Genomic DNA, 19,584 nt, shown 5'->3' on the forward strand with positions numbered 1-19,584 from the left:
AGTAGCCATATCTACATTTTTGGTTATAATTGCAATAACTTTGCAATTATTGCCCATGCATGCATTATTATATTATTTTACTAGAAAATAGCTTGTTGCATTTTTAAATATTGAGCAATTATTTTAAAGCATTTCTATGCATGAAAATTATTTTTTATAATCTGTTAATTATTTTTATAAAATATTTTTACTAATTATTTGGGTATTTAACAAATAGCCTTTTTATTTCAGACTTAACCCTTTTAATACCAGTACAAAACCCCCTTAATATTAAACCGAAAACCAGTCCAAAACCCTTTAGGCCCAATCTGTATTCATCCGACCCAATACCCTGGCCAATCCTAGCCGTTGATCATTTTGATCAACGGTCTAGATTTCCCCTACCTTAATTAAACCCTAACGACCACCCCCCCCCAAACCTCTCATTCTCTCCTATCACTCTCTGTCACTCTCCTCCTGTCAAATGCTCTCTAATCTTAATCCTAACTCACCCTCGTCGTCACTCATCCACCGCTATCCATGGTGGTTTCTCACCACCCCGGGCCTCTAATGGCCTATCCTATGTTGGGTACTTCCGTCTCTAAGGTCCCCAAGGGACCAGGGTTAGTTCGCTTATGCCTTTGGTTCTTTCTCGCCTGTTTCAGGCTATTCTGGTTTGACTTCAAGTAAGAATTTCTTATTTTCATCTTGAACCTATGGAGTTCTAAGCCTATGTCTTCATCTCTGTATTATTTCGTAAAACCATAATTTCATCCTTTGAACTTCTTAGATCTGTACAGATGTGAGATGGATTGAACTTATTTCACTAATTTTTTATGAAAATCTTCTGGTTTTATGAGTGTCTTTCCATTTTCTCAAACTAGGGTTTCCTGAAAATCCTTTTCTCCAAAAAGTTTTTTGACTTTGGATGTTTCATCCTCTATTCTTATGTGCTTTTGATCGATTATGTTAAGTTTGCCTCAACCCTAACTAGTTTATGCTAAAACCCAATTTTTTGACATTTTTTTGCTTTGATTCTGAGTTTGACTGTATTACTTGTGCACTGTTTTCGTTCTATGCTTTGATTCTTATGATTTTCCTTTAGCTAAATTCGATATCTTGTGATTTTTGACCTAGTATGTCTCTATTAGGGTTTATGATTCAATTCTCAACTGATTTTGTGTGTTTATACTTGGCCTACTTGTTTATTCATGGAAACATATATTATTCTCCCTTAAATCAGTATTATTTGTTTGAATTTTGATTCACTGATTTGCTCGATTATTTCCCTATTTTTACACCTTTTAATTATTTTCTTACCTTATTAGAATCAACTATAATACTTATAGATTCCTCAAAATAGTTTCCTTAATTAAACCCTTGTTATTTACCCCTAATTGCCCATTATGTGCTTAAATTTTACTCGATTCTTCTTTCTTTAAATAATCTCCTGCCCTTTATCGTTGGTTGATTACCCCTTAATTGGGGGAGACCTTATTGATTTTATGCATGATTGATTTTGTAAATTTTCCTCATTGCTGAACAACTGATCTTTTACCTTATTCTATTCAATTCTTAACCACTCTATTTGTTCTCCTCTATTCTCACTTCTGGACACGGACATTGGTTCAAAAACACACTTTCACTCTAAAAACCTCTTTGTTCTTCTATGCTACTTGTGATATTCATTAGTCTTGCCGGCTGTAAGCCAAGGCTAGATATTGCACAACATCTTATTTACATCTTGTGTTCTCTTTCCCTAACTGGTATGTCTCTGATTAAATTTTAGAACCTAAACCCTATGTGTTTGATTACTGCATTAGTTCATCAGTTATGAGTTCCATTCTTGTTCTTGTTTACTGTCTTGCTTAGCATGCCTAACATTGTCTTGTTTAATATATGATTAGCATGTCTAAACTATACTTGTATGTCTACTGCTTTATCTAGCATGTTTAAATCTTGTTTTGTTCAGTGTGTGATTAGCATGTCTATACTATGAATACTTGTGTGATATTTTCCTAGCCTGTTCATTTAAGTTCTTGCCTACTCTACTTTACTATTGAGATCATGCTAAGTCATCTAGTCTCTCAAGGCAATTCTAGTTGTGTGTTTGGTCATGTCCAAGGTTTATGTGTTCTCAACATGTCTTTGTTGTAATCTCTGCTCCATCTCTCAATCACCTACCCTTGTAACTAACTTATTAGTTCTACAAACTCTTGAGAATTATGTGCATCTAGTTGCTTATGTGCTCCACTATACACTAAGGTGTATTCTATGTGTCCCCAAGCCCTCTCTCCCTGTGTGAAATCTGTTTGCCAAGTGTTTTTGAATCTGGTTGTTCTGTGATTTGTGTTCTGATTTCAAAGTATTTTCATACTTTTCTCAAGCTGTTTTACCACCAAACTAGTTCTGATTTTCAGAAAATCTTTCACTTCTAAGAATCCTCTTTATACTGCTTACCAAAACCCTTTCAAAATTATGTCAAGCACTCTCACTTACTCTTAGGTTATTAAGTCCTGCCCCTCTGGTATGTGTACTTCTTAGAGATCCTTGAGATCTCTCTAAACTCTGTCATATCAGGGTTGGCTCTTCCACACTGCACATAATCAGTCTTTATTTGAGAAAGTCTGGGTGTGAGCACTGCCCGGGATCCTTGAGGTCATTAGGGAACTCTGACACACCTGGACACAAATCTGGCAATGAAATCATGGGCATTTGAGACTACTGAAGGCCTGGTACCCCAGGTTTGCTTTGGGCCTGCATCAGGCTCCCTATAACTTAATTTCTATTTTATTTATGTAATTTATTCAATTATGGTCTGTAATAATTATTTGTAAATAGATTGGGGTAACTAGTGAAACAGGAAGGTAGCTGAATGGTACTGTGGGGTAATGCTAGGTAGAAATCATGTTCTAGGACTGGTGTGTCTATTTGCATTCAAACCATGTTAAACCTGCACACTAGACATCCTATTCTTAGGGTATTCACGTTTATTGCTTCAGCATACTACATGTCATATAACTCTATTCCAGCTTTGATTTTTCAAAAGTACTTTCACTCAGAGATCCTACTATTAGGTTAATAATCATGCCTTAATAAAAGTAGGCATCTCTTGTATGCATTAGATACCATGTTTTCTAAGAACTCTATTTGCATCTGTTTGAACCATGTCTATTTCGATCAAATCAATCGTTGTCTACAAAAGGGTATAAAAAAGTCCAAACGCATAGATATCATATCCTACTGTCAGCATGCCTAAAATCAGTCTTTGTCACTTAGATCAACATGCCTATAGGATTAACTCACTTTATGCTGTTTAATTAATTCTCATATTATGACTTCATATAGATATACGTCTAGGCAAGCCTTAGGCAATTAAATAGTTGTGAAATCCAGTTTTGTTTATGTGTGAAATTATCCAGGCTTAACAGGCTATAAAACCAGTAGGCAAACTTGTAAGGCCCCATGAAAATTTTTTCTCAAAACCCGAGATCTCGTAGTGACAAGTTAGGAATATGTGTTAGAAATTGGGAATCTTTGGTATATCATTCCGGTAAGAATTGTTGAAGGAGGAATTAATGGATAGTCGGCTTATAGGGAGTAGCTAATCGCAATCCGGGATTAAACCAGGTTGAGAGTCGTCGAAGGAAAATATTTATTCACTTAATTGTATATCATATGGTCGTGATTCGAGAGGTGCTTTCTGTGTGTTATGCCTTAAATATGTGCAGCTCATGTGCAGGTATTGTCTTTGATAATGAAATGTTAGATGTGTGGAAAATTTGTGTTATTGGTATATTGTACTAGTTGCTTAGTTACAGATGTATTGTTAAATTGTGTTTCTGAGGTTCCCTGATAGGTGGATGGACCCAGTTACAAAGGAAGCTCTGGCGAAATTTTCAGAAATTTAGGGAGTTAGTTAAATTTGGAATTTCTGGGGTGTGAATAAAGAGTTGAATCCAATATTAAGGGACCCCGCCAAGGTGGGGACCAATTGTTGTTGTTGATGTTGTTAGTAGAAGGAAGAGTAGTGTTGAGCCTTTGGCAAGGATTGTGATATTGGTACACCAACTGAGCTGGTGGTAACGGGTTATAAATCTTGTATGGAAGAGAAAGAGGGCGATAATGTATTAGACTTTTCTCAGAGGGTGGCTTCTACTCTTTGGCTTCTAGATTCAGTTCTGTTGTTGCCATTGATGATGTCTAGTGCTTATTCTAGTTCGAGGGTTTAAGATAAACAAGCTAGTTCTCAGTTCTCGGTAGGATACTTTAAGTAGTTGAATGTATTGATTAGGGAAGAGTAGGAGAATCACTTAGTAAGTATATCGCTATGCATAATTGAGGGGCATGTGAAATTTGGGAGCTTGAGGTATGTGAGGAAGGAAATAAGTCCTGTTGGGGTAATTGGGGCGAGCCATGATCCTCATTCGAGGATGAATGATCTTAAGTGGGGGAGGAAGTAAGGCCCCATGAAAATTTTTGCTCAAAACCCGAGATCTCGTAGTGACAAGTGAGGATTATGTGTTAGAAATTCGTCGCGGTTCAAACCTTTTGGACTGGTCGGTGCATTAAAAAGTTAAGGAAAATGTTTTTTAGAAGGGTGCATTTCTGCGACCCATTATGAAACCGCATACCAGCAATGCGGGCCGCATATCTGCCGCAGAGTGAGACAGTATGTTGGCTAATTTTGAGGTCAACTATGCGGCCAATTATGCGATCGCATAATCAATATGTTGGCCGCATAGTCATCGCATAATCTCCTTGGAATTTTTGCGAGAAGAAGTTCTATAGTGCATTATGCGACCACAGAATAGGTATGCGGACCACATTCTTGTCGCATATCTAGGCAGTTTGTTCAGGTTTCGGGCCATTTTTGTGGTCCCTTTTTGCGGGCCGCATGTCAATTATGTGATCGCATATGCAATTGCAAATTTGTGTCGGGGCTCCTAAGTTCTAATTTTCTGATCTGACCCCATGTTGATATATTATATGCTACCCTTCATTTTAGGCCTATTTCTGATACATTTAGAGAGGGAGAGAGAGAGAGAGAGAGGGTCCTAGAGGGAGAAGGGGGTTATTCATCAACATTCCTCCTAAGATCATGCTTAAACCTTGAAGATTTGTCAAGAAAGGCACTTAGATCTTCTTCCTAAAAGGTAAGGTTCTATAACCCAAGCTCTTAATTACTAGATATAACTAGAATGGACCATTAGAAGGGTAATCCATGAGGATGGGAGTGGATATCTTGCATGCATGAGTTCTTAAAGTATTTGGTGAGATTTTGAGCTAAGGATGGGATGAGGGATGCTAGGATCTTTTAGAAATAGTTTTAAAAGCATAACACCCACTTAGTGTTTGATAATCTGCTCAAATGAGCTAGAAGTATGATCACCTCTCTAATTTGTGGTTCGATTTGTCATGTTCCTAAGAGATTGACGTTGCTAAGAATCTCGGAGTATAATAGGACTTAAGGAAATCTCAATCGAGGTATGTAGGCTAAACTTTCGCTCTCGGAAATGAATTACATATTGTTTTGTAAGTTTAAGTGTGGTTTGTCTACCAAAATGGTATAGCCTTGAATCATATTTTAAATGAAGGTTAGTATACTAATCGGGTGAGAAGAATTCGATCTGTTAATGCTCCTAGCTGCTCTTATGTGTACTAAATGCCTTGATTGAATGTGCCTAATTGTTGATAAACTGTAAAGATATTTGGAAATGAATCGAATGAGAAAATGTGAAACAAATTACAAAATAAGCCTCGACTCAACTCTTATGAACTAACATCAAAAATAGAATGGCTTGAACTATGCCCATAAGTGGTTGTTTTAGATAATGCTTTGCCTTATAAATACATTCAATGTAATGCTAGCCCTTACACATTTCGATGTTGAAATTGTACATTTTTCATGATGGAAAAAGGGGTAATTCAAGGATAATTGAGGTGATTGCTTGCTTATAACTTCAATGTGTATTTCAATTGTTGGTTGGCATGTTTCCCTTTGGGAAGAATCCTTTGTGTTTGATGATTTTATTACTATTGACTCGAAAATATATGATTCCCGGAATATTTGGTACATTGATATTGGTTGGTGATCCTTGGAAATAAAGGATATGGAAAATGTGGAAAACCAAATGCGGCCTTCGTGCCATGAAAAAGATGAATCTTGTGAAAGGGCCAAAGAAATACTGTTATCGAGAGAGATTGAGGACATTAATAAAAACTATAAAATGTGAGAGGTATTGAGGTAAGCATGGTTGTGTTTATGATATATTTGTATACTTGTATTTATACTACAATTGTGTGCAATATCAAATCAAATCAAAAATGTTTTTGGGAGTATCATTAGCAAAAACCAAGGAAGGGTGGGTCATAAGGCTCACACTTGAAACTACACGTGCCGGTACAGGGGTGGATCGTGGTTATTCCCCTTAGTTGGGATGAACTTGGTAACATTTGTAAATTGGTAACGCCAACTCACACGACATATGTGGGAAGGCAGCCTAGCCAATCGAGTCATGATCGGACGCCATGTCGCACACATGGTGGTATTGTGCTGGGAATAAAAACCTGGAAATTCAAAAAACTGGAAATTGTAATTGTGGTACATGTCTCCAAAGGGATGACCTATCCGATCAGGTCGTGATCGGGCTCCGTGCTAACAAAGACGGTGGTATAACTCATATCGGTGCTAACGATCTCCCAACCAAAAATTATATATATTATTTTCGTAAACTAGAAGACTTACATGTTTCAAATTGGATGCTAGTATATTGTTGATTTTGACTTACTGTTTTGTGGTTTCTTTGCTTGTATGGTTATTCTATTCTGAAAGAGGACTTTTAGCCTTACATACTAGTGTTATTCGATGGCTCTAACGTCCCTTTTGTCGGGGGCGCTGTATCGTTTAATGATACAGGTGGTTCCACAGCGGGCGGCATCGGCCAGTGATAGTTGTACTCTCTTGCCAGCAGTCTTGGTGAGCCCCACTCCATCCCGGGGTCATGTCATGTATCTTTTGTTCATTTTCTCATCACGTTTTGAGGTATAGCCGGAGCCTTGTTGCCGGCATTTTCCTATTACTCTTCTATTGTATTTAGAGGCTCCGTAGACTGTTTGTAGGCGGTGGTTGAGGTTGGGAGTCAAGACTATAAAAACTGATACTTGATAAGCATGTTTTTCATTAAACTTATAAACTTGTAATATTTTGTAAACTATGAATGAAGTCATTGACGGAAATGAAATGAAAGTTTCTAATGGAAGATTGCTTAGTGTTTTGATAAATGGGATAACATTCCCTCTTTATTCATAAATTATCTTGGGTAGAATGAAATCTAACAAGCTTGCTCAGTCGGGTTTACTCGGTTGAGCACCGGTTGCATTCCACGATTTTTGGGGCGTGACAAAACTGGTTAGGATTCTGCCACTTCCCTTAAAACAAACATTGCGTATCATGTATCTGGAACATTCATCTAGATATCATATTCCTAGGCTTTCTAAACTTCTTCAAAATAAGTTGTTTGAGACGTGCTGTTTATTTGCCTATATACATGCGGAGGTAAAAATGAGCCTTTTCACTGTTTTTTCCCTATTTACTTGTCCTACATGTTATTTGTTTGTTGCTTAGATTTTTGCCTTTTAAATATCTTAGGTTTGTCTAGAACTGCCCAGATTTAGAGGTGCTAAGCTCCTCCAGGACCACAAGGAAGGGACGGATAGTAGCACGGTTAGAGGTTGTTAATCAAACTTGCTTATATAACCATTAAATGGGAGGGTAATGGGTAGTAAAAGGATATGATGACCTGCGCGCCAATGACACATGTAGCCCCTCAAGTTGAGGAGGATTACCGGGCATTGCACAGATTGATCTTGTAGGCTAATCAACTTAGGACTTCCCTTTCCCAATTCCTGTATGTGTTTAAATTATCTAAACTTACTTTTTCTTTACATATATGTGTGTTTAAGCTGTCCAAACCTCTTTTACTTTCATTATCTAGATTTCCTAGATCATATGTGTATTTAGACTGTGGAAACCACCTTTGTTTGCAAATATGTGCTAAGACTATTTACTTGTTAAAGGACTAATTCACATAGTTTAAGTTCGGCCAGGACCCACCGTTGTGGACCATGAGGGGTGCCTAACACCTTTCCCTCAAGGTTATTTCAAGTCCTTACCCTAATCTCTGGTAATTCAAACTAGTCACATGAGTTAATCGCTCTAGGTGCCCTAACGCACCTTAATCCGTTAGGTGGCGACTCTACAAATACCCAATTCCCAAAAGAAAATGAGTTGTTCCCCCATGAATGTCAAAACCCGGACCCCACGAGGGAAAAGGGAGCGCGACATCATCTCGCTTCTGGCAATGAACTGACTCAATCTTGCGAGCAATGTAACAACCTCCTCAAAAGTAGCACCAGACACCCTCTCCCTGGTTATGAGAATATGAAGCTAATACGTGAGGCCATCAACAAACCTCTTAATCCTCTCTCTCTCCGTAGGAACCAACGAAACAGCATGATGATCTAGCTCTGAGAACCTCATCTCATACTATGCACAATCATCTCTCCCTGATGCAACAACTCGAACTGCCTACGTAGCTCCTCTTTGCGAGACTGTGGCATATACTTCTCCTAAAAGAGAATGGAGAACTACTGTCAGGTAAGGGGTGCTGCACCAACAAGCCTACGCCTCTTAAAAGCCTCCCACCAAGTGAAGGCAGCTCTAGAAAACTAAAAAGTGGTAAATACGACCCCGCTGGTCTCAATAATACCCGCTGTACGAAGAATCCTCTGACACTTGTCCAACAAACCCTGGGTATCCTCACCCTCTGTACTACTGAAAGTCGGAGGCTGAAGTCTACCAAACCTCTCCAACCTGTGTTGCTCGTCCTCTGGCATTGTAGGAGCTACATAGTCCTAAACAACTGCAACTGGTTGGGCTGGAGGTGCCCTCGGTGTCTAAAGTCCCTGCACGACCTGCTCAGGTATGCGAGCGATGGGAGTTTGAGTGCCTCCCCTGTCCTGAGAAGTAGTTGTGGATGCAATAAATGAGACCGCCTGAGCTAGGCCAGTGCATATTGTTAGAATCTGCGCCATGGCCTCCTGAAGACCCGGAATCACAATGGGCACAGCTGGTGCCTGCGTTGGTGCTGCTGGAGCGTCCACAACTGGGACCTAATCATGAACTAGGGCAGTTGGTGGATCTGTAGGTGCTACCCTAGTTGCTGTGCGGGATACACCCCTGCCCCTACCACGGCCTCGACTGCGTCCTCGGCCTCTAGTGGCCCCAGTTGGTGGTACTGGTGGCCGTCCATCCTGACCGGTATCATGTGTCCTCATCATCTGTGAGAGAATAGAATAATAGAAGTTTAGTACTTGGATCAACAGATTCGCACGACAAGAATTTCAAGAATATTAAGTTTTTCCTAAAGGATATTCAGCCTCCCGAGGAAAATACAGATGTCTCTGTATTGATCTGCAAGACTCTACTAAACCTGCTTATGACTTGTGAGACCTATGTAACATAGGCTTTGATACCAACTTGTTACGACCCTAAACCAAACCCGGTTGTGATGGCGCCTATCGTGAAACAAGGACAACTGACACAAACCCCCAATATCAATTAAACAAGTATAATGATTCATATTTAAGTCATAAATAAACTATAAATCCCAAAATAAAGAGTGAAATAGAACAATTGCGTAAACAACACAGCCCGACATCGGGGTGTCACCAGTCATGAGTATCTAAACATCCATCTAAGAGTATGAAAAGACTATTCAGTCGAGTACAAAGCTAGTACAAGGAAAATAAAGATAGGAAAGAGAAGCACTGGGCTGTGAACGCCGAGCAACTACCTAGTAAACTCCGAACAGCCTGCTGGAAGCAATCAGTACTCGCTAGCGTGACTCGAGGCTCTTAAATCTGCACACAGGGTGCAGGGTGAAATGTGAGTATGCCAACTTAGTAAGTAATAAAAGTAAAGGTAGCTGAGTGATAAGAAAACACGTAAAAAATAGCAAAATGCTACAAAGAGGCAGTATAAAACCAGGACAATGAAACAAAATAAAAAGCTCGTAGAAACATCTTAGTTTAGTAAAACATTTTTTAGCATATTAAAACGAGTAAATGAAAACAGGGAGAAAAGATAGAAAACATAAATCAGCCCCTCGGGCAAAATACCAATAAAACTAGCCCTTCGGGTTATCTCACAATCACTCGTATTAGCCCCTCGGGCAATAACATGGAACAACATCAGCCCCTTGGGCTATATCACATCTCAGACTGGGTACCCGCGCTTACTGGGGGTGTACAGACTCTGGGAGGGGCCCCTTAAGACCCAAGCGCAATAACAAGCCATCTCGTGGCATAATCAAACAGGCACTCAGTCTTATAACAAGACACCTCGTGGCGTAATAAATCAGGCCCTCGGCCTCATAATCATGAATCAGTACAATACCGTTGTGGCGCGCAGCTCGATCCCATAATAACCTTACAACACAGGCCCTCGGCCTTATTCAGTCAGAAATCTCTCAAAGCCACTCAGGCACAGTACTATATGATTCTCGGCCCAAAATATCATTAAAATGTCAAAATAGAGTAAATATGGCCGAGTTATGAAAACAATAGAATACAACATGACTGAGTACAAATATGAAGTCCAAATAGTTAGGAATAGCAGTAAAAACCTCCTAAGGGTCCAAAACAGTTGGCACGAGGCCCAAATATGGCATTCATCCCAAAACATGATGATAGCTAATGTTTAGCTTAAAGCATATATATTTCTATGTATATCGCCTCATATTTTACTTTTGTTTCGTGAATTTGGGATGTTAAATTCTACAATTTATATTAATTTGAAGTGTTTTCATGTGTAAGAATGATTAGGGAGAAATTAGGGGCGAAACGCGCAAAATTAGAGCCAAAATGAACAAAACAAAAAAGATTGTGCATTTGGACACCACAGGCAGCGCCTGGCGCCACCTGTGGTGCTAGAAACAGAAGCAGAAAATTGGGCAGCACCCTTGTGGGCATCTGGTGCTATCCAGGGTGTTGTTGACGTGATTTTTGTCCTGTTTTTTCCGGGACACGGTTTATCCACCCCTAGACCTACCCAACATGTATAAAAGAAAGACTAAGCCTATTTTTGAAGGGAAAGACGCCACTTTGGAGGAAAAATACACACAAGAACCATCCGGTAGCAAGGACAACTCAGATTTCTTCATCTTTTCTAGTATTTTCAATTATTCAAAACTTATGCAATTGTTTGCTAGTATTATGAGTGGCTAAAAACCCATTGTTCTGGGGTTGTGATTTAGCCATGAATATTGTTGTTTAACGTTGACTTAACCTCGATTATAATTCACTAATATATGGTTGTTTCTTCAATTCTGTGATTAATTGTTTAATTGTCTAGCCAGTAGTTAGGTACTATTTACTATCTATGTTATACTTGGGAAAGCCGTGTTTAGATTAGAGAAGAATTGAAGAGAGCATGATCTTAACCCTTAGGGGGAATTTGTGGTTAGGATAGGAATATAACTAGTCATTGTGCTTAATTAAATATCGTAATCTTAATGCGTTCTTAATAGATTGATTTCATAGGAATATAGGCGTTAGTCTATTTTGAATAGGCAAGTAGTACTTCAAGAGAAGTCTATAAGAGCAATTATCGATTAATTAGAAATCATGAGTGAATTGTATGAGAGGAAGAATTAACTAGAACACAATAGGATTGGTGAATCGATTACAACCCTGGAATATTTGTCTCTATTGAATACATAACAATCATTCTACTACTTGATAATTTAGTTATTACTTAGAATTGTAGTTTAGTATAATTAAACTCTTGAACTCGAATTAAGCTTGACTGAATAACAATATTGGAGAGTTAGTGAGTAGTTGATATAAGTCTCTGTGGGTTCGACACTCGACTTATCATTTTTATTACTTCAACGACCACGTATACTTGCGTGTGCGTTTGGGAGCCATTTTATGGTACAAGAAGGCATCGTGTTGGGTCACAGAATATCTAGGGGAGGCATTGAAGTTGATAAGGCAAAGGTGGAGTCGGTTGAAAAATTACCTCCACCTATTTTAGTGAAGGGTGTTCGGAGTTTCTTGGGACATGCGGGTTTCTATCGGCGCTTTATTAAGGATTTTTCTAAAACTGCTACTCCTTTGTGCAGGTTGCTTGAGAAATATGTAACTTTCAACTTTGATGACACCTACCTCAAGGCATTTGAAGAACTCAAAAAGAAGTTGGTGTCTGCTCCTATTATTGTGGCACCCGGTTGGTCCTTACCATTTGAACTTATGTGTGATGCAAGTGACCACGCTATTGGGGCAGTGCTAGTCCTTAGGAAGGACAAGGTATTTTATTCCATCTATTATGCGAGTAAGACTCTTGATGATGCACAGCTGAATTACACCACCGCTGAGAAGGATTTGTTAGTTGTTGTGTGGGCCTTTGAGAAATTTCGGGTATACTTGGTGGGAACGTAAGTCATAGTACATACCGATCATGCAGCAATCAGGTATCTGTTTACAAAAAAGGAATCTAAGGCTAGGTTGATGCGCTGGGTTTTGTTGCTACAAGAATTTGATGTAGAAATACGAAATCGAAGGGGGACAGAGAACCAAGTAGCTGACCAACTATCACGGCTAGAAAATCACGATCACGTGGAGAAGGGTGGCCAAATTAAAGAAGTATTTTCTGATGAGCAACTTTTTGCTATAACCTAAGACCCTCCCCCATGGTACGCAGACTATGTGAATTATCTTGTGAGTGGGGTACTTCCTCCTGAAATTGAATCTGAAGCTAGAAAAAGGTTTCTTCATGATGTGAACTTCTACTACTGGGATGAGCCATATTTGTACAAGCAATGTGTTTGTCAGTTGATGAGGAGATACATTCTAGAAAAGGAGGTGAAATTAGTGTTGTATGATTGTCACGCATCACCTTATGGGGGCCATCATAGAGGAGATAGAACAGATGCAAAGGTACTACAATCCGGTCTCTTTTGGCCAACTCTATTCAAGGATGCCCATGCATTTATTAAGAAGTATGACCAATGTCATAGAACAGGAACAATCACAAGGAGGCATGAGATGCCTTTGAATAACATTATAGAAGTTGAGCTTTTTGATGTGTGGGGGATAGATTTTATGGGACCATTTCCATCGTCTAGAAAAAACAAATACATCTTGCTAGTAGTTGACTACGTGTCAAAATGGGTGGAGGCAATTGCTTTGCCAACAAATGATGCCATGGTGGTAGCTGCTTTTGTGAAAAAGAACATATTTTCAAGATTTGGGACTCCACGTGCCTTAATTAGTGATGAGGGGACTCATTTTTGCAATCGGTTGTTGAATAACCTTCTAGCTAAATATGGAGTTCGCCACAAAATTACTACGACATATCATCCTCAAATAAGTGGGCAAGCTGAAGTGTCAAACAAAGAGATAAAGCAGATATTAGAGAAGACGATGAGTGTGAATAGGAAGAATTGAGTTTCAAAGTTAGATGATGCCTTATGTGCAAATAGAACTGCATATAATGCCAATTGGGGCATCCCCTTACAATCTTGTTTATGAGAAGGCGTGTCACTTGCCCGTTGAACTGGAACACAAGGCATACTGGTTCATTAAGAAGTTGAATATGGACCTTGAAGCCGCGGGCGAGAAAAGACTTTTATAGTTGAATGAGTTAGATGAGTTCAGGTTGCACTCTTATGAAAATGCTAAGCTCTATAAAGAAAAGACAAAAAGATGGCATGACAAGCATATCAAGTCGTGTCACTTCGAGCCAGGACAACAGGTATTATTATTCAATTCTAGGCTAAGGTTGTTCCCTGGAAACCTAAAATCAAGATGGTCAGGTTTGTTTGAGGTAGTGAGAGTCACTCCTTATGGTGCAATCGAGTTGCGATCTTTAAATGGTGAAAGGAAATTTTTGGTGAATGGACATAGAGTCAAGCACTATTTGGGAGGAATGATTAATCGTGAGAAGACCAAGGTTGTACTCGCTGATGAGTAAGCAAGACTCTGCGTCATGTCGCAACGTTAAATCGGGTGCTTGTTGGGAGGCAACCCAATTTTTATTGCTTTCCTAGTTTAACTTCTTAATTTGTATTTTCTTTGTAGGCATATAAATGATAAGTAGAATGGTGTAGGACATGTAAATTTGTTATATAAAAGGCTCGGGGGATCAGGATGTTTCAAAAACAATTGCAAAAACAGCGCCCAGAACTGCCTGGGGCGCTGGAAATAGTATGTGCAAAAAACCCCAGCACCAGGTAGGGCGTGAGGCATCGGGCTGGGGTGGATTAGATAAGTTTTTTTTATTATTTTTTTTTTTGTTTCTTTTATTTCTTTATTGACCCATGCTCATTTAACCCCACCCAAATACCCATTTATACTAACATTTTAACCCATCATAATACCCATACCCATCTCCAACCCAACTTAACCCATAACGCAAATTCCAAACTCAACATAAATTCACTACAAACACACGTTTCTCTCCCTCCCTTCTCAATACTGCTTCTGTCGCGTCCTCTTTTCTTCCTCACAAAACTTTTCTCCAATTTTTCTTTCTCTCTTGCTCTCCTTCTCCAGTCTACAGGTATGTTCTTCTTCTTCTTCTTCTCCTTCTTTTTCTTTTTGTGTTTTAATGAGTAGATAACAATATACGTCCCGTTCCCAAGAGCCCTAATCCCTCAATTTTTTTTATGTAGTTCTTATGTAATTTGTATGGTGGGCGGCTTGTGTTGGTCAAAATTGTGTGATTAATGTGTATACGGAGTAGTAAACTAGAATGCCCTCTACTTTGTTGAAAATTGGGAGGGTCACCATATTCCACCATTGTTGAATTAGAAGCACACACTTTATGCTCGCAAGGTGTTTGTTAAAATGCTTGAATGAGGATTTTGGTGCACCGGTGAAGTCTGAGTAACCGGGTATATTTGTGTACGAATTTGGGCTATGTGGGGTGTGTAGGGATGCTTTTACATGCTAGGGGTGTGGCTTTGATGCAATACATGTTCCTACACCATCTATCTTATATAATGTATGTGTAGAATCTTGTAAATTTGACTAATTTAGTATAGTCTAGTAGTTGTGAAAGGTACGTACCATATGCCTCTTGCTTACCTTCATGTGAATTCGCGTAGCCATGATCATTATTGTGTGGAATGGGGAAGTCTTGAGTACCCATAGCTTTATGGTGTAACACTTTTACATGTTGGATCCAAAATTGTAACATGGTCGATGCTGCAGCTATTGCATGGCACAGGGACTTCGTGCCATCTGGACGGTACATTTCTGAGATGGGGATTAATACCACGGCCTTAGAAAGAAACTTCCCAGAGGTACTTGGCAGGCTGCAAGCTCTAAATATGCACAAGTTCTTGGAATGCCCGGGGCCTGCAAACCTGAGCATGGTTCAAGAGCTGTATGCTAACTGGGGTTACCAATTGGACACTTCACGTGTAAGAGGGAAGGATGTGCCGATGGATAGAGAGTCTTTATATGACTATTTGGAGGTTGAGAATGCTAATCCAAGGAGACTCCAACAATTTATCAGAAGCCCGAAATATGAGTTGATATGTCACACTCTTTGTGGTGTGGATTCCAATGCTAAGTGGATCAGGAAGTTGGGCAACATTCACCTTTCTATGGTTCGCTCCGACTTCAACAAAGCTGCAAAAGTATGGCAGAATTTTGTACAAGCGAGACTCATGCTGGTAGAGCATAGCAGCGACTGCACTCGCGCTAGAGTGTGTGTCATTTTCTTCTTAATGACCGGCCGACCTATTAATGTGGCTACGATTATGCTCAGTGAGATGGCCCATACGAGATTTGGGCGACAGATTAGGCGGTTCTTCTTCAAAAACTTACTCATTCAGTATATACTATTTCGAGGAGTGTTGGAGTACCCCCAGACATGATGAGGTGGTGGAGGCTCCATCAGGCCTTATGGACATCACATCTCTGTTGGAGACATCATCAAAACTCAACCCCGTAGCCCGGATGGAGCAAGATGAGAACTTCAATAGGTACCTTTATAACTCGATGAACTTACTCATGAGCAGGGCAGGTATTACAGACGATGAGCATATGTATTTATTCAATGACTTGTCCAACACGTCCAAGGAGATGTTGGGGATTGCACCTGGCAGCCTCGTTCACTCGTCGAAGGACGTCAACTCTGTCAAGGGCTCAGACACTGAGTATGAGGATAGAAATAGTGCTACGGGGCCCATGACTTTGGTGCCTCTAGGACTGGATGATGATGAGCCCAGAGTTGCTGGTGGAGGGCATGCTGCGGAGGTGGACTCTGCCTGATAGGGAGTTTTTCTTTTCACCCTACTCTGTTTTTCATTTTTACTTGCATCGAGGGCTACGTATAGTTTAAGTGTGGGGTGGGAGGAATACTACATGTACTGTAGTTGTATATCTTGTATCAACTTGCTTTAATTTGTTTCTTTTAGTAGTTCTAGTGTAGTTTAGTCGCTTTAAATCAAAAGAAAAAGAAAAAAAAAGTATAAAAATACAAACCAAAAAAATTGAAAAAGCTCGATCTTTTCCCGACGATGAATCTTTTGGACAATTTTCTTGAGGGATAAAAGTCAGATTAAAAAACACCAAAAGATTTTTTTTTAGAATAGCTAGGTAGAATTTCTTGGTTTTTCTTTGGGCACCGGTTTTTTTCCAAGGATGTAGCTCGAACCAGGTACTTTATTTTTCTTTACGAAGAAACTGAGTCGCTTTGAAATGCTCATTGACATGGTTGATGCTGGCACATTAGGCTAGGACATACATTCTGTTTTCTCGTGTATTTGGTTTGAATTGTGAAGCCTAAGTAAAGTAAATAGCCTATTTTGTAACGCATTTTCTCAGTCGTTTGACTTGTATGCTACATAGTGCAATATTGCTTAAATTCCTTAATTATGTATGCTTGCTTGACCTGAGAGTTGAATAGAGCCGTCTTGATTGATTCATGTGCAACGTGTGTGTGAGGATTTATGGTTTTCTGTGCTATCCTGTGTAGTCTAGAACTTGCCCCGTGTGTTAATTGAAGCAAAATTGTAAGTTTTGCTAATCTAGGAGATGACGTTGGCATTTTCTTACTTGATCATGGATGTGCTTGTCACATAAAAATAAAATTTTGCGTTGCTAGACCCTTTGAGCCTATAGACCATTCTTTTGGCACCCACATTACAAGCCATACCCCTATTTTGTTCTTAATTAGACATTGATTGAATCTTTACCTCCTAAGGCACTTAGTCGCTAAAAGAAGTAAGGCTAGAGATTGGGGAGTAGCTTTTGAGTGGAACCATGAAACGGCCCGTTGGTGTACTAAAATCAAAAGACACTAGCCAATGAACCTTAATGTATGGAGTGTGTGAAAAAAAATTGCAAGAAAAGGAAAAAAATATGATAGTTCAAATAATATAGAAAAATACACACCTCCAATTCTCAATGATTTGTGCTAGTGGAATTATAGAAGCACTTCATTGAAAAGAGGGCTATGTTGTATATGGCAAGTGAATTGGTTGAAAAGAGTATGTACTTGAATTGTGAATGTAATGTATTAAAGTGCTTAGGAGGGTTAGTCACTATTTCTAAATGTATCATACCCGTCTCTTAGCCTACATTACAACCTTAAAGTCCTAATTGATCCTAGATTTGGCTAGCTTAATTTAGCAGAGATATACACTACGGGAAAGCTTATGGTACGACCACGGGATGCATATGAACTCTTTGTGAGAGTGAGCAAATTTTGTTCAATTGTGTGATGTCCTTAATCTATATTCAAAAGTATATTTGAATGTGTGGACTATCTATATTCACTATTTTGTTTGTTGGTGAGGGCACATGATCTCATGAATGACTGGTAATGTTGTAAACGTTCTTGTTGGGTAAGTGCATGAATTAAGGGTGCTTAGTGGTTGCAAGTCGGCTTTTGAGATTGGGTGGTGACAAATAGGTTGTTGAAATTGATTGAATTGAAGGGTTATACTTGGGCATGCTTAAACGGGAAGAATGTGAAATTTTGTGTGTTCATGCTTGTGTGCCAGTATCGATCTTAGTCAAGGGTATAATGTGTGGTTAAAAGTTAAAGTGCTCCTCTATAATTGAGACTTGTACATTGTTGGGGGTTTATTAGATAGTCTCATAGCTCAAGGACGAGAAAGTGTCTAAGTGTGGGGTGTTGATGTTTAGCTTAAAGCATATATATTTCTATGTATATCGCCTCATAATTTATTTTTGTTTTGTGAATTTGGGATGTTAAATGCTATGATTTATATTAATTTGAGGTGTTTTTATGTGTAGGAATGATTTGGGAGCAATTGGGGGCGAAACACGCAAAATTAGAGCCAAAACGAACAAAACCAAAAAAATTGTGCATTTGGGCGCCACAGGCAGCGCCTGGCGCCACTTGTGGCACTGGAAATAGAAGCTGAAAATTGGGCAGCGCCCTGGAGGGCGCCTGGCGCTATCCAGGCCACCGCTGACGTGATTTTTATCCTATTTTGCCCGTGACACGGTTTATTCAGCCCTAGACCTACCCAACACGTATAAAAGAAATACTAAGCCTATTTTTGAAGGGAGAGACGCCACTTTGGAGGAAAAATACACACACGAACCATCCGGGAGCAAGAACATCTTAGATTTCTTCATCTTTTCTAGTATTTTCAATTATTCAAAACATATACAATTGTTTGCTAGTATTATGAGTGGCTAAAAACCCATTGACTAGGGGTTGTAATTTAGCCATGAATATTGTTGTTTAATGTTGACTTAACCTCGATTATAATTCACTAATATATATGGTTGTTTCTTCAATTCTGTGATTAATTGCTTAATTGTCTGGCCAGCAGTTAGGTTATATTTACTATCTATGTTATGATGTGGGAAAGCCGTGTTTAGATTAGAGAAGAATTGAAGAGAGCATGATCTTAACCCTTAGGGTGGTGAATTTGTGGTTAGGATAGGAATATACCTAGTCACCATGCTTAATTAAATATCATAATCTTAATGCGTTCTTAATAGATTGATTTCATAGGAATATAGGCGTTAATCTATTTTGAATAGGCGAGTAGTGCTTCGGGAGAAGGCTATAAGAGAAATTATCAATTAATAAGCAACCATGAGTGAATTATATGAGAGGAAGAATTAACTTGAATACAATAGGATTGGTGAATCGATTACAACCCTGGAATATTTGTCTCTATTGAATACATAACAATCATTCTACTGCTTGATAATTTAGTTATTACTTAGAATTGTAGTTTAGTATAATTAAACTCTAGAACTTGAATTTAGCTTGACTGAATAACAATATTGGAGAGTTAGTGAGTAGTTGATATAAGCCTCTCTGGGTTCAACACTCGACTTATCATTTTATTACTTGTACGACCATGTATACTTGCGTGTGTGTTTGGGAGCAACAATAGCAAACAGTTTTTAGTCAAATACGTAGTTTAATAGCCATACAGGACAGACTAAGTCACAATCCCCAATGGTGCACGGCCCCACGCTCGTCATCTAGCGTGTGTGTCACCTCGAAGTAGCACAGCGATGTGAAATATGGGGTTT

Source organism: Nicotiana sylvestris, chromosome 9 (assembly GCF_000393655.2).
Source record: "Nicotiana sylvestris chromosome 9, ASM39365v2, whole genome shotgun sequence".
NCBI classification, from domain to species: domain Eukaryota; kingdom Viridiplantae; phylum Streptophyta; class Magnoliopsida; order Solanales; family Solanaceae; genus Nicotiana; species Nicotiana sylvestris.